Source organism: Castor canadensis, chromosome 17 (assembly GCF_047511655.1).
Source record: "Castor canadensis chromosome 17, mCasCan1.hap1v2, whole genome shotgun sequence".
Lineage (NCBI taxonomy): Eukaryota > Metazoa > Chordata > Mammalia > Rodentia > Castoridae > Castor > Castor canadensis.
The window spans coordinates 54,343,821-54,359,225 of NC_133402.1; the positions used below are offsets into that span (position 1 = coordinate 54,343,821).

The 15,405-nt window shown below is 39.3% G+C and overlaps 1 pseudogene; it reads right to left on the reverse strand.

The window, feature by feature from the left end:
* Window positions 1-14,522: 14,522 nt before the first annotated feature.
* LOC109675847 (S-phase kinase-associated protein 1 pseudogene) lies at window positions 14,523-15,164 on the reverse strand (annotated as a pseudogene).
* Window positions 15,165-15,405: the final 241 nt, after the last annotated feature.

Sequence of the window (15,405 nt, forward strand, 5' to 3'; positions counted from 1 at the left end):
AGTGATGTAGTCTCTCCTTTACTCTTCAAAGAGCTATAGGTGAAACAACTGCTGGAAATCCTGTCCTTTCCTCTGGCCTATTTTTCCCCTACCTGTCTTGAGCCTCTTAAACATTTTCAGCAGCAAGCTGAGTCTATGCATTCATCTGTGGGTTTTTGCCTCGATTTTTAAAATTATTTATTTTTTAGTTTCCTTATCTTTTTAATTATTGTTGTACTGAGGGTACATTGTGATATTTACCGAAGTTCTTATAATATATCATAGTTGAATTAACCCCTTCCATCATTCTCCTTTATTCGCCTTCCCCACACTCCTGGAACAGTTTCAACTGTTTTCCATTTTCATACATGAGCACATAATTTTTCCACCATATTCACCCTCCTACACCCTTTTCCTTCATCCTTCACCTCATACTGGTGCCAACCCCCTGTTTTACCTTCCTGTTCCCTGTTTTTGAAAAAAGACATTTTTGTTTGTATAGTATAGCTATATAGGGAGTTTCATTGTAACATTTCCGTGTATATGTGTATTATAACCCAACTTGGTTCATTCCCTCTATTTTTCTCCTTTCTACCTTCTTATGGTGATTCCAGCAGACTTAAAAATCCATATTCATTCTTTTATAGAAAGTACATCAACCATATTCACCTTCTTAACGTCCTTCTTTTACGCTCCCTCTTCTGTTAGTGATCTCCCCCAGCATGACCTGCTTTTTATAACATTACTTGTATTTGCATTAGGTCTATATTTCACATATGAGAGCAAATATGTGGTCTTTGGCTTTCTGAATCTGACTAACTTCACTTAAGATGATCTCCAGTTTCATACATTTACCTGAAAATGACAAAATTTCATTCTTCTTTATGGCTGCATAAAATTCCATTGTATGTAAATACCACATTTTCTTAATCCATTCATCAGTTGTGGGGCACCTTGGCTGTTTCCATGCTATCATGAATAATGCTGCAATAAATATGGGTGTGCAGGTGCATTTATTGTAACCTGACTTCCATTCCTTTGGGTGTATCCCTAGGAGTGGAATTGTTGGATCATATGGCAGTTCTATTTTTAGTTTTTTGAGGAGCCTCCATACTGTTTTCCATAGTGGTTGTACTAATTTACATTCCCACTAGCAGTGTGTGAGGATTCCTTTTTCCCACATCCTTGCCATCATTTGCTGTTGGTGGTGTTCTTGATGGTAGCCATTCTAACAGGAGCGAGGTGGAATCCTAATGTGGTTTTGATTCACATTTCCTTTATGACTAGGGATGTTGAGCACTTCTGCATGTGCTTTTTGGCAATATGGACTTCTTCCTTTGAAAAAACTCTTCAGTTCATTGAATCACTGCTTTTTTTAGGGGAGTTTAGCTTTTTGAGATCCCTAAACATTCTGGTTATCAATCCCTTGTCAGATGTAGAGCTGGCAAAGATTTTCTCCCATTTGGTGGGTAGTCTTTTCAATCTGGTGACCATATCTTTTGTAGTACAGAAGCTTTTTAGTTAAATGCAATCCCATTTGTCAATACTTTCTCCTAGTTGCTGAGCCATTTGGGTTCTATTTAGGAAGTCATTGCCTATGCCTACCAGTTCCAGTGTATTCCCTGCTTTTTCCTATACTAGCTTCAAAGTTTCAAGTCTTATATTAAGGTCCTTAATCCACTTTGAGTTGATACTTGTTCATGATGTAAGACATAGATTTAGTTTAAGTTTTCTGCAGGCAGATATCCAGTATTCCCAACAACATTCGTTGAAGAGGCTGTCTTTTCTCCATCATATGTTTTGGGCATCTTTGTCAAAAATCAGGTGGGCATAGCTGTGTGGATTTATATCTGGGTCCTCTTTTCTGTTTTACTGGTCTTCATGTCCGTTTTTGTGCCAGTACCATACTGTTTTTATTGCTATGGCTCTGTAGTATAGTTTGTAGTTGGGTATAGTGATACTTCCAGCATTGTTCTTTTTTGCTCAGTATTGCCTTGGCTATTCACAGTCCTTTGTGCTTCCAAATGAACTTAAAGGTTGATTTTTTGATGAATGCCATTGGAATTTGATGGGGATTGCGTTGAACATATAAATTGCTTTTGGTAATATAACCATTTTTACAATATTGATTCTGCCAATCCATAAGCATGGTAGTTGTCTTCTGTAGTTGTTTTTGATCTCTTTCTTCAATGGAGTATAGTTTTCATTGTACAAGTCATTTACATCCTTTGTTAAGTTTATTCCTAGGTATCCTTTTGAGGCTATTATAAATGGAATTGTTTTTCCTATATTCCTTATCAGTCTTTGTTGTTGGTATGTAGAAAGGCTACCGATATTTATAAATTGGTTTGGTATCCTGCTACTTTGATAAAGGTGTTTATGATGTATAGGAGTTTTTTTTGTGAAATTTTCCAGATCTTTCAAGTATGAGATCATGTCATCTGTAAATAGGGGTAGTTTTACATCTTCCTTTCCTATTTGAATTGCTTTTATTTTTTCTTCCTGTCTTATTGCTCTGGCTAGGAATTCCAAGGCTGTGTTGAATAAGACTGGAGACAGTGGACACCCTTGTCTGGTTCCTGACTTTTGAGGAAATGGTTTCAGTTTTTCCTCATTTTAGTATGATGTTGTTTGCCTTATTGTTTGATGAGGGTCCCATAATGGTGACCCCCTCCTTCCAAGGAGCTGATTCTCAGCTGCTTCTAGCTCAGACTTCTCATATGATTCTATTTTTGGCTATTATGGCTAGAACTGAGAATACTGACAGTTTCCACATCCCCAGGTTCAGTTTGATGGCTTGCCTCTGAGGTGATTCCCTCAAAAATAATTTCTACAATCCTGTACCTTCAATTTGATAACAGAAAGATAATTTGTAAATATAGTAATAATTATAAGTTATTCCCTCCCCAAAGAACAAAATCATTTTCAGTGTATAGATGTCTATTTTTAACCATTGATTGATTATTTAATTTCCTTTTTCATTTAACAAACATCTACCTCTCATTTCTCCCCTTTTTTTAAGACAAGGTCTTGCTATGTAGCCCAGGTTGGCCTTGAACTCTTGATCCTCCTGCCTCATCCCTCTAAGTGATGAAATTATGGGTGTATAATCACTATGTCCAGCTCCTAGACCCCTTCTTGTGGGTTGAAGTAGATGGAAGGATTCCTTCTATGCTCGTCCCTTGGGAATTGACTAAAGAAATCTCTACTCTCCAATAATACTAAGAAAAATAAATGGTGCAGATGCTCCTGGCACCGATAGGGTTAATTACTTCTGACCCAATTTCTCAAAAACTTAATTCTCAGAAACAAATAGAAAGCCTTTATTTGCTTGCTAAAAACACTTTACTGATTTATTTCTCAACATCCCACTCCTGGTACATTCACAATGGTGCCTGAAATGTTTAAAAAGCTGTAACCTTCATTCACAATTCCGTGTGAATCTACCTGTCATAAGATTTTTTTTTTGTCTGCCTTAGGTTTGGTATGCAGAGATAAGTTGGCTTACTGTGCCATGTTTTGAGATATAATTGTATATGACTGATAATTTAATGCACCCCCCCAAAAAATATATCTGAAAAAAATGAGACATCCCAGTATTTTCCAGCTATCACCCCATGCATTGTAGAAGAAACGAGGTGGGTTATTTTCAGTTGCATCTAGAAGGAAGCTGAGTCACATGTATGCTAATGATCATCCAAATGGCGATGGTTGCACACACTAATAAATTCCTTGGAAGGAAATAAAAGCGTAAGATCAGAAAGGTAGCTATTGCTGATGGAACTGCCATCCTTAGTTATTGAAGACGTAGTGCCTCAGAGCCTTGCCCTAGTGGCTGGAGCCCAGATATCTGAGGAGGAGGTCTAGGCTGGCTGGAGCTGGTTTTCTACAGGGGACTTGTCGGGGGAAGATTACCAATTTTACAAGAGTCAGAGAAACTTCAGACTGAAGCCCCTGCTGTGAAAGTTGGGATAAAGGGTGTTGCTAGGGCAACAGGAAGAGGAAACAAACAGGAAAAGGCACATCCCTTCTCCCTCCTCATCCCTACAGTCTTCCTCTAGTGCCCTTAACTGACAGATCCCAACATCTGGAAAAACCAAATGTGCTTTGCAGAGTCCCAGCTCTAGCATTATGAAGCATAACATAGAAAGAGGTGAGGGTAAGGGTTGGAGTTATAATTGGACCTCAGACTGTTTTGCAGTTAAATCTTGGTTTTGCTTGTTACTCACTGTATGACTGTGAGCAGTTGTTTAACTTCTCTGGGTCTCAAATCCACAACAGTAAAATGAAGGTCATGTTCCCTTATAAGCTTGCTTAGTGAACCTCTAATAAGTAGATTCTAATATTCACTTCTTTGTTTATGTAGTACTAGTTCCCCTCATTCGTTTCCTTGAACCACTCCCAGCATCATGGCCCAAGTGACCCAATCCTTGGAATGGCTCTGGGTAGAGGTGCCTTCCATGCACCTCATAAAAGCACCACCCCCATAGCCAGTGATTTGGAGAGCCAACAGGTGGCAAGGTTGGATTGTGGTCACAGTGTGGGGTGGGCAGAAGTTAAGCAGCTGACTTGTGATCCATTTCTCTCCTGTTACCAGGACAACATTCTTGGGAGATAAAGAAAACAATGACTTGATATAATTTTCTTATAAACATGTAGATAATTGACCTCCTGGTAAATAAACTAATGAGATTTTGTAGGAAGAAAGCCCTTCCCTATGGAAAGCTTTTAGCAGCAATGACCTTGGGTTAAAATTGCTTTTGGAAAATTAACCAAGAATCTATGGATTTATGAGGCAGGGTTCCCTAGAGAATTTTAAGTCATATAATGATCAGGGTATAAAGGAGAAATGAAAACCTCTCTGCTTCATGAAGTAATTCACAAATCTCTAGTGGCCCCATCAGTGCTCTGGAGCAGAGAATGCATGTCCATCCCAGGAAGGATGACCTGGGAGCCACACTCCTGTCCTGCATCTCTTCCTGTGTCATCAGCGCCTCTGTAATAGAGTTCTCCATAGAAACAGCACCAATGCAGAGACTTACATACAGATTTATTGGAAAGATTTGACTCATACGATTATGGAGGCTGGCAATGGCAAGTTCCAGGATTGCTATTGGGCAACCTGGAGTCCCAGGAGGACCTACAGTGTGGTTCCAGCCTTGAGACCCTTAAAGAGTTGATGTTTGAGTCTGAAGGCAGAAAAGAACTGATGTCCCAGCTCAAAGCGGTCAGGCAGGAGGAATACCTCTTATTGAAAGAAGGGTCAGCGTTTTGTACTACTCAGGCCTCTAATTGTCTAACGTTACTTTAGAAAATAAAGGTTTTGGCTGAGTTGGTGGCTCAAACCTGGAATCCTAGCTAAATGGGGAGGATCAAAGTTCAAGGCTAGCACAGGCAAAAAGTTTGTGATACCCCTCTCAACCAATGATTGGGTGCACTGGTGCTTCTGCCATCCCAGCTAAGCAAGGAAGCAGAAATAGGATTATGGTCCAGGCTAGTCCAGGCATAAAGTGCAATCCTATCTCAAAAATAACCAACACAAAAAGGAGTGGTGAAGTGGCTCAAGTGGTAGAGTGCTTGCCCAGCAGGCAAGGTCCTGAGTTCAACCCCCAGTACTCCACCCTCCCCTCCAAAAGAAGGGAAGAAAGAAAAAAAAGAAAGGTTTGTCCCCAGCTCTGGATGAAGCCCACTCACACTAGGGAGAGCTAACTCTTCTGTTGAGTCTACTGATCCAAATGTTAATCGCGTGAAGCTCTGAGACAGATCTCCAGCCCTCAGATGTTCACCTATCCAGAAATAGTCTCAGAGGCACACCCACAATAATACTTGAGCCAATGTCTGGGGACCCTCGGGACCAGTCAAGTTGACACATGAAATTAACCATCATAACTTTTAAAATTCTTGTCTCCTTAAACTTATCCATAAAACTTGATGCTGAGTAACAGAAAACCTCTAACCCAAAGAATTGTTAGTGTTGGCCAGCTGTGCTTTGTCAGTGAACAAAGTATTTTGAGCCCTAAATGCAAGAGGCTGTTTAGATTCTTAACAGTGTGTACCAGTCATGTTGGATTTTTAATTCATTAAATAATATACATGTCCTGGAATCTAACTCTTAATGCTTTCCTCTGGATCTTATAATTTTTCCTTCTTTAAAGGAATAGAGGGTAAAAAAAAAAAAAAAGAAGAGTGTGCTATGGTCTTCCCCCAAATTCATATATTGAAATCCTAACTCCCAATGTGATGGTTATAGGAAGTGAGGTAGGACATTTGGGATGGGATATTGTCCCAGGTACTATAACCACTTTTAAAAGCACTGACTTCTTACTTGGGCCCACTGATTAACTAAAAGCAGGAGAAAAGCTTGGCAGCCCTGCCTGCATTTTGTATCTGTCTTTGTTCTAACCCATTTACTTTGCAGTCACTTTGGAATTTAGAAAGGACGGGACTGATTGATAACATCTTTATGAGATGTTACCAAGCAACAGTGAGCCTGGCAGGACAGACCACCCCTGAAATGAGGGCAATCACCTGGAGCTGGAGTAATCACCAACACCCTGAAGCTGGAGTGATCATCTTATGGGAACCAGATTGTTCCCTCAAGTGATGATACTGATAACAACTTCTCCAGGACCCTGGAAGAAGAGGACTGAGATAATGGTCAATCAGACCCCACCTGACCAATTCTGAGACAATGAGCTACCAGACTACCTGCCCCCACCTCTGACCACAGAAACACATCTGTGACTGGACTGTTTAACTACACATACCTTTTGCCCCCTGCCCTAATTCTGTGTGTTAGAAGCTAAAGTTCATTTTTGTATCCTGAACATGGCTGAAGACAAGCTGAAATGCTTATGCTGCATCTTCCCATGGCTACCCATGTGTAATGAATTTCCTTACTCTGCTCTTCAGTACATCTTTTTATTTGGTAAATAGGGGTGTATGGCTGGACCTCACATGTAGAATCCCAAGAGTTTGGTTTTGGGGTCCAAAACTCAAGTTTCAATATGATTAGGTCATGAAGGCAGCAGCCTTGTGAATTTCATTAGCACCTTTATAAAAGGCTCTGTAGTGCTGCCTCGCCCCCCTGTAAGGAATGTGGTTATTAAGCTAATCTCCTGTGCACAGGTGCACTCTCTAGATAAGTACACTCTTACTAGTTAACCACTCAAGGACAGCTAGTTGAAACTAATGGCTGGATTTGCATGCACAATAGAGGTACTAACTTGGCTATATGCCAATTCTGTCTCTGTTGGTATAAAACCCACTGCTGGAGCTGCTGCTGCTGATGATGATGGGGACTGACTGACTGGCTGATGGCTGCAATGGATGATAAATCATATAAACCTCCTTCCTGGCCCCTATTTGAACCCAGTCAAAGAACTGAGTCAAAGGACCTATCAGCTTGAAGCAGGATATTCGACTCTCAATTGATGTAGCTAGCAGGATACCAAGCAGCTGGATATGGAACCACACCCCCTTTTAACTCTGTGGAGCCCCACTGAGAAGGCACCATGTATCAGCCAGGGCATAGGCCCTCCTGAGATATGGAACCTGTCAGTGCTTTGAAGTTGGACTCTTCAGTTTCCAGAACTGTGAGAAATAAATAAGCAACTTACGTACTATTTTGTTATAACAGCCTGAAAAGATCCCCCTTAGAAAATAAAGTTTTTAGTTCAGCTCTGCTGTCAATGGCCTTGGGTACAATCCTTAGTCCTTCTGAACTTCAGCGTCCTTATGTGTACAATGTGAGATAATCATACACTGCTCTCCTCCCAGGCTTTCATGAGAACCATGAGAAATGTAGGAAAATAACAACAAAAAACCTGCAAAAGTACAGAGTTTTGCTTCTGTATGGATCTACACCCATGCATCCAAAAGTAACGCCTCTATGATTTTCAAAACAGTCCTCTCCATATTTTCCACTGCTTTTAAGAACTTGTGCCTAAAAGTGTAGAAAAAAAAAATCAAAATTCTCTTACCTAAACTGATACCTACAGTTCCCTAATTCATCTGCCTTCTAAAACATATTTTTATTCACAAACTTATTTTATAAAGTACATCTGTCTTAAGTACCCAATATAATCAATTTTGACAAACGTATGTACCTGTGAAGCCCACTGATGTCTTCTCTGCCTACCAAGACATGGAATGTCTCCTCTGCCTACCAAGACATGGAATGTCTCTGCTACTCCAGAAGGACCCTGTGCCCCTGCCTAGTCCATGAGTGATACCTGCAGAAACAACCAGAACTCTGATTGCTATTGATGTATGTTAGTTTCTCATCTTCTAGAAGTTCACACTCTTGTGTTTGGTTTATTTCATTCGATGTAGCATTGTTGAAACTCAACCATATTGTTGTGGATTTGAGGTAGGCTTTTTACATGTTTTTCTTCCTAGTATTCCATTGTGTGAATATAATTTACCCATACTTCCATTTGGATTGATTTTAGTTTTTAAAACTAAAAACTAAATGGCTCAGGGCAGTTATATAAGTCTTTGTGCAACAGAGCAGATGGGAATTTCTCTCCTTTATTATTATTTTTTTTGGAGGTACTGGAGTTTGAACTCAGGACTTGTGCTTGCCAGGAAGATACTCTACCTCTTGAGCTCTGGTTATTTTGGAGATAGGATCTTGCTTTTGGGTCAGGCTGGTCTGAATCCTGATCTTTCTACTTTACATTTCCTGTGGTCTGTGGGATGGCAGGGCATATACCACCACGCCCACCCTTTTCCTATTGAGATGGAGTCTCACAAACTTTTTTTTTTTTTTGCCTGGGCTAGCCTGGAACTGTGATCCTCCTACTCCCAGTCTCCCAAGTGGCTAGGATTACAGATGCACAACACCAAGCCCAGCACAAGATGGGATCTTGTGAACTCTCTGCTAGGGATGGCCTTGACCATGGTCCTCTTGATCTTAGCCTTCCAAGTAGCTAGGATTACAGACATGAGCCTCTAGAACCTGGCTTCTTTCCCCTAATCTTTTAAAGACCCATCCTTTTCTCATGGTATCCAAAATTCTGCAGAGAAACATCTGTAGCCTTTCCTTCGCTCCTGAGCTCATCTGAATTGACTTGCAGAAAAGTAACCTGTTTGTCCAGAAAGAAAACATAGATGCTAGCCCCAGGTCCCAGGTCAAATCCATTCCCATAGAAAAGAAGAGTCAGAGCTCTTGAACGATTCCAACCAGGAAGGAGTGACCCAACCAGCTCTGGGATTCCCCATTCAGCTTCTCACCCATTGTCTCATGGAACCCACTGTGACCCCTAAATCCCTTCTCACTCCCTCCCCAAAATGGAGATTTGATATAGAAAAGTCTCCTATTTTCCTCAGGACTTGTCTTGAATAAATCCATTTTGTTGCATCAATTTTTGTCTCCCATTTTTTTTTGTAGATCACTGAGCAGTACTAAACTTAAATTCTGCTAACATTTGTATAAACATATTTTTTCATTCTTTTGGATAAATACCAATATGTGTAAGTGAAATTACTGGGTCATATGTTGATGATGTTTGTTCAACTTTTAAAGAAACTGCCATACCATAACTGCCTAAAGTGTGTGACAGTTTCAGTTTTCCCATATTCTTGCCAACAATTGGCAGTGTCAGACTTTTTTCACTGTAGTCATGGTATGTCATGGCACACCTGGCTCTTGAAAAAAAATGTTTTTACTCTTTTCTTTTTTTTTTTTTTTTGGCAGTACTGATGTTTGAACTCAGGGCATTGCACTTGCTTGGCAGGCACTATAGCACTTGAGCCACACTCCCTGCTCTTTTGGTTTTGGTATTTTCCTGAGAGGGCCTCACATCTTTTGCCCAGGGCTGGCCTTGGACTGTCATCCTCCTACCTATGCCTCCCATGTAGCTGGGATTACAGATATGTGTGGCCCCTGTTTTCTTTGATTCTTAACCTGGCATCTATGAAACCCCCTTGAGATACATTCTTGAAGTTATATGAAAAAATTTTTGCCTTCTTACATTTCTGTGAGTATAGTCTATAAATTTTAGCTTCTTGAAGGAGTCTCTCATCCCTAAAATATTAAATTTATGCAAAGTATGTCTCTAAAGATGGAACATCTGGTCCATCTGATAGGGTAGTAAACTAGCAGGGGTCAGCTATTTATGCTCTCACTTCTTAAAAATTTTCTTTTACTGTAACATTCAGTTAAATATAACACAAATTCTTCCTAGCTCTTGATGTCTTAAAATATGATTTGGCCCAGATTTATAGAATGTTCTCATGCATCCACAGTCTTTTCTATAATGAAAATCATGTCCTCTGGCCCTTGTGCTATTAGGAAAGGAAATTTAAATTTCTGATTTGATTAAGAAAAAATTAGTCATGGAGCCTTTCACAGTGAATGTCTTTGGCCTACTGAAGCTTGAGCAAATAAAGCAGGTGGGGACAATTGTTGCAGATATTCCACATGCTCTGTAGGACTTGATTTAAGATTGTGATTGGCCTTGTCATTGTTGCCTTATAGAAATTTGCTTTTCAGATTGTTTCTCTCCTCTTTCTCTCCCTCCCTCTTTTCCTCCCTCCCTCCCTCCCTCCCTTCCTCCCTTCTTCCCTCTCTCCCTTCCTTCCTTCCTTCCTCTTGGTACTAGGGATTGAACTCAGCACCTCATGCTTGCTAGTAAATGTTGTTTATTTTCATATGCAAAATTTAGCAAAAGTATTCAAAGCATCCTTTGTGTATTTGTAATTTAAAAAGTCAGTGAGCTTCTGAAAGGATAAAGTTTCTTTTGTGAAAATCTTCACATTCACTTTTAGAATTTATGCTGAATGAATTCAAGGATTAAAGTACTGAAAAAGATTTACTACTCCTGTGGATGTAGTGTTTATGCTCAGTTCATATGCCATTAACGGGCAGTGGTCATGTCTAGTGTCATTGTGAAAAAAAAAAACAAACCACCCACTTTCAGCCTTCATCTTAGTAAAAGTCATTTGTTAGGAGTTTGAGTTTAGATACAAACAACATAGCATTACCTATTAGCCAATCTATGCTGCATCCAAATTGCTTGAGTGTTAAAATAATGAGTTTATAGTATGATCATCCCATCACTCCAGACTGCTATAGTCATAAGAGTGTTGGTTCAGTATTTCAATGATGGTCACTGCCTAAGACTAGGGAGACGTAAGGAAGGAGAGAAAGGTCTGCTATGCTTTTTTGTTTTTGTAATGTCTTTGTTGAGACCTAACACACATACCATACAACGCGTCCATTTGAAGTATGAAATTCAGTGGACTTTTCAGTATGTCCCAGAATCATGCAACTATCATCACAATCCGTTTTAGAATGTTTTCACCAACCTAAAGCAGTCACACCATTCCCAGCCTTTCCAGTCCTACATAACTATGAATCTACTTTCTGTATCTATGGGTTTTTATGAATTGGTCTGTTCTAGACAATTTATATACCTGGAATGAATAATACATAGTCTTTTGTGACTATATTTTTTAAGTTACATTATTTTGGAGGTTCATCCACCCTATAGCATATACCTGTACTTCATTCTTTTTTTGTTGTTGGAGAATGTTCTATGTTATGGCAATACTGAGGTTTGAACTCATTTTTCACTTTTTAATTTGGCGTCTTCTTGTTACTGAATTACAAGAAATTCTTGTTATGCTTTTGAGTAAGAACATGAAATGAAAAAAAATTGTTGATAAGGGCACCTCTAAAATGATAATGATATATACATAGTAATTGAGATGCTTGGAATCACAGAATTTAAGAACTGGATGTCACCATAGAAACCCTCAAGGCAAGGTCCTTCTTGTACAGGAAATAAGTGATCAAGAATGCTAATTGACTTCCTAAGGATCTATAGCCAGAATTCAAAGAAGAGGACTCAAACCCAAGTGTTCTTTAGGCAGAATTGGCTACATCTATTGGAGGCACTATGTTGTCTGAAAATGTAGCAAGATGCTCTGGGCTGCCAAGAATTCTTAGATCTTTGTTTGACTCTTAGTATTTGAGGATGAATCCAACATTTGTATTTCCTGCTAGGGATCAGACCAGGTTTCTGTTTTAGGCAGGATTAATGGATAATGAGTTGGAGCAGTGCTTCTGAAATTCAAAAGTGCATTAGAATCACGCAATGAGTTTGTGAGAACACAATTGTGCCCAACATGCATAATACATTATGCCACATAAATATATTTTAAAAAGTAAGTGTATATGATGCATGAGTGCCTTTGGCAGAGATTGAATAATGTGTGCAGCACTTATTACATGACCCCAAGAAAATATTTACTGGATGGAAATTGAAAAACACAGTTTTTGGTATATAACTTGTGCATGCATCAATATCACCTGGAGGGCTTATTAACACACTTCGAGCTGTCCTTCAACCCCTGAGCTTCTGATTTAGTAGATCTGGAAAAGGACCCAATAATTAGTATTTCTAACAAGTTCTCAGAGGAGGTTGATCCTTATTGGTCTGAAAACTGCTACACTGGAGGAAAGAAAACATGTCAGTGTCTGGGGCAGGGATGGTGTGGTGGATGACAAATGCCAATTATAATACAATACCATATACAGTGATAAAGCTTTCCAGAGACCCTTAAATAATCTCAGTCTCTTCTAGTGCACATGTTAGAATAAATGACTTACTTTTTGTCGTGAGAATTTGAAAGGGAGAAGGTAACAAAAATACTGACATTGTTGCTTTCCCTTATACCATCTGAATCTTAGATGATAATTTTAAATATATAAGTCATATAGAATGGCTGCTTGCTCTAAAATAAGGCAGCAAGAAGATACCACTAGGGTACAACTGCAGAGCCAACCAAATCACCCTGAAAGAGCTAAGTTGTAGCTGGGCTGGTTTAGTACTTAACACTGACTCTTGTACGCCACAGGTCTGCTGCAAATATTCGTTAAGTAGATGGATACCTGCTTTATTGGCCCAGGGTTTTACTTTGGCGCATGACAAATTTCCACTTGATTTTATGGATACTTTTCAGGCTTTTATATCAAGATGAGAGGCATCTGCATTTTATTAAGGCTTTCTGAATTCCTGCACATCTTTTTCTCCTGAGAGTTCTGAACCAATATTTTTCCTTACCAGTAGCTAGTAAGTGATCAAATACATTTAACCATGAATACCACATATCTGATACATCCTGCTATTTCAATTATTTTTGAATTTTAAGATGAAGTATTTGGAAGCTATCTAGTGAATCACCCTAGAAAGAGTATGTTTTAAGTTTTTAGTATTAAGTGTAAGTTTTTAGTTTTTAGTATACTTATTGTTTTGGTTGAGTCTAGTGTAAGAAGTAAGGAAGTTTTTGTGGATAACCTTATAAAAGGTGTTCATCATTAAAAAAAAACAGATAATAGATCCAAGATTGAATAAGCTATATAAAACTAGAAAACTTTCATGCTGTCAAGACACCAGGCCACATTTCCAGAACTACTTTTACCATCTAAAATGGTAAAATATATAGGTATATACTGCCTTATTGCCTTATTGGAGCAAGTGAGTAGAAAAGTGCCTGCTCTTTGGGAGTCAGAACTGTGTTCACATTCTTACCTCTGGGATGTTGGCTGTCTGTGATGTATTTATTTCTCAGATTCCATTCAGCATGGAAGAAATGATTTCCTCCAGCTGCTGCAAATGCTGCAGACTACTTTCATTCTGGTCCCTTTCATTCAGAATGAATTCTGGCCCCTTACCCCCTCACAGCTGTTAGCCCCCTGTCAGAGCAGCTGGGGCCTTAAGACTACTGAAGCCCAAATCCTCCTTCTGCCAATCCTGCCTCTTGCCCTTCCCTTCCAGCTCTTGAGTCTGAGAATATTCCCTAACAAACTTTCTTTTTTTTTTTTTTTGAGTTTTGTCACACATTTTAATGTTAAAGGTTTAATTACTTTATTACATGCAAAGTAGTGTGAATGGTTTTCCCCACATGGGAACACTGATTATAAAAAGATGACATATCACATGAATTGTCTTTTTAAATTGAAAAGCTAACAAATTGTCTACTTACATTTCTCCCAAACACCCACAAACCAGGTAGTAACTGATTCTAGACAACATATTCAAAGCTGCGAAGATTTAAAAAAAAAAAAGTCCTCAAGTCCAATTAAGAGCCCTGCTTCATGTAAGCTGATCAGTATCAGGGGTACGTGCTTGACTCTAGGAGTCTGGAGGACATCCCAATATCCCCACTCAGACCATTAACTTCAAGTAGGCCTTTTCCAGTTTCCGACTCATGAATAAAGATAATAAAACTTTTTGCAAGCTGTTTTATTTACAATGACAACTTTTAAAAGCTTAACTAGCGTTAACTGGACAATGAACTAGGCAGAAATTGCTTGACAGAAGAGGAAAAGTCCAAAATGCCACTTTCTACAGAGGACCCATAGTTCAGTTTTATTCAGAGTAAAGAGGAAAGCTTTTGCTCATACTAGCAGAAACTCAGTCATAGGTTTGGAGTCTGTACTCAAACTACACATGCAATGAGGACAATCTTATGCTAAGACAATTGATGTGCTGCATTTGTCTACTGCCTGTCTAATATTAACAATTATAAACAGAGCAGTGCAACGAGTATTTGGAACAATCCTTATAGTGTTACAGTGTCAGGCACAATTTTTCACTTTTCTTCACACCACTGGTTCTCTTTGCGTACCTGGGCTTCCTCCTCTTCAGTGAAGTCATTTTTGATATTGAAGGTTTTGCGAATCTCCTCAGGAGTTTTCCCCTTAATCATATTGGCAACAATCTTGCATGTCACATCAAGCAAACCTTTTATGTCTAAGTAGTTTGCAGCCAAAATGAGTTCAAAAAGTGTTCCTTGGTCAACTTTCAGGAATTCTTGGTCCCAAACAGGGATATCGTCTGTTCTCTTTTCTTTGTTCTCATCATCTTCAGGAGGAGGGTCATCCTTGTGGTGGGTGCACCACTGAGTGACCTTTTTCAATATTGCTGCATTAACATTTGGTAGAGGAACTGGGTCATCATCTCCTTCATCATCCATTCCCAAATCTTCCAACATGGTCTTGATGGTCACAGATTGTTTGGCAATTTCTACATTGACTTCAAATATCTCTCCATCAGAACTCTGCAACTTAATTGAAGGCATGGTGTTTGGTCTTAAGGAGACGGCAGGCAGGAGGCTGACGGAGGTGGCGCAGAGTGCGCGCCAAACGAAGAGAAAGGTGAGAACAAGGCCACTACCCCTAACAAACTTTCTGAACACAAATGTCTATCTTGGAGTCTGCTTCCAAGAAACCCTAAGTTGCAGCAATGATATTTTATCATGTCACTTCTTTGACCCTAAAAAGTTTCCTATAACAATGTCTGCTCATTTTAGATTGTCATCAGAACTAAATCAGATGCATTGAATTGCTCCAGCACAATGTCAGATACAGAATACAGGCCAACAATGCTAATTTTCTTTCTAGCCCCAACGAGA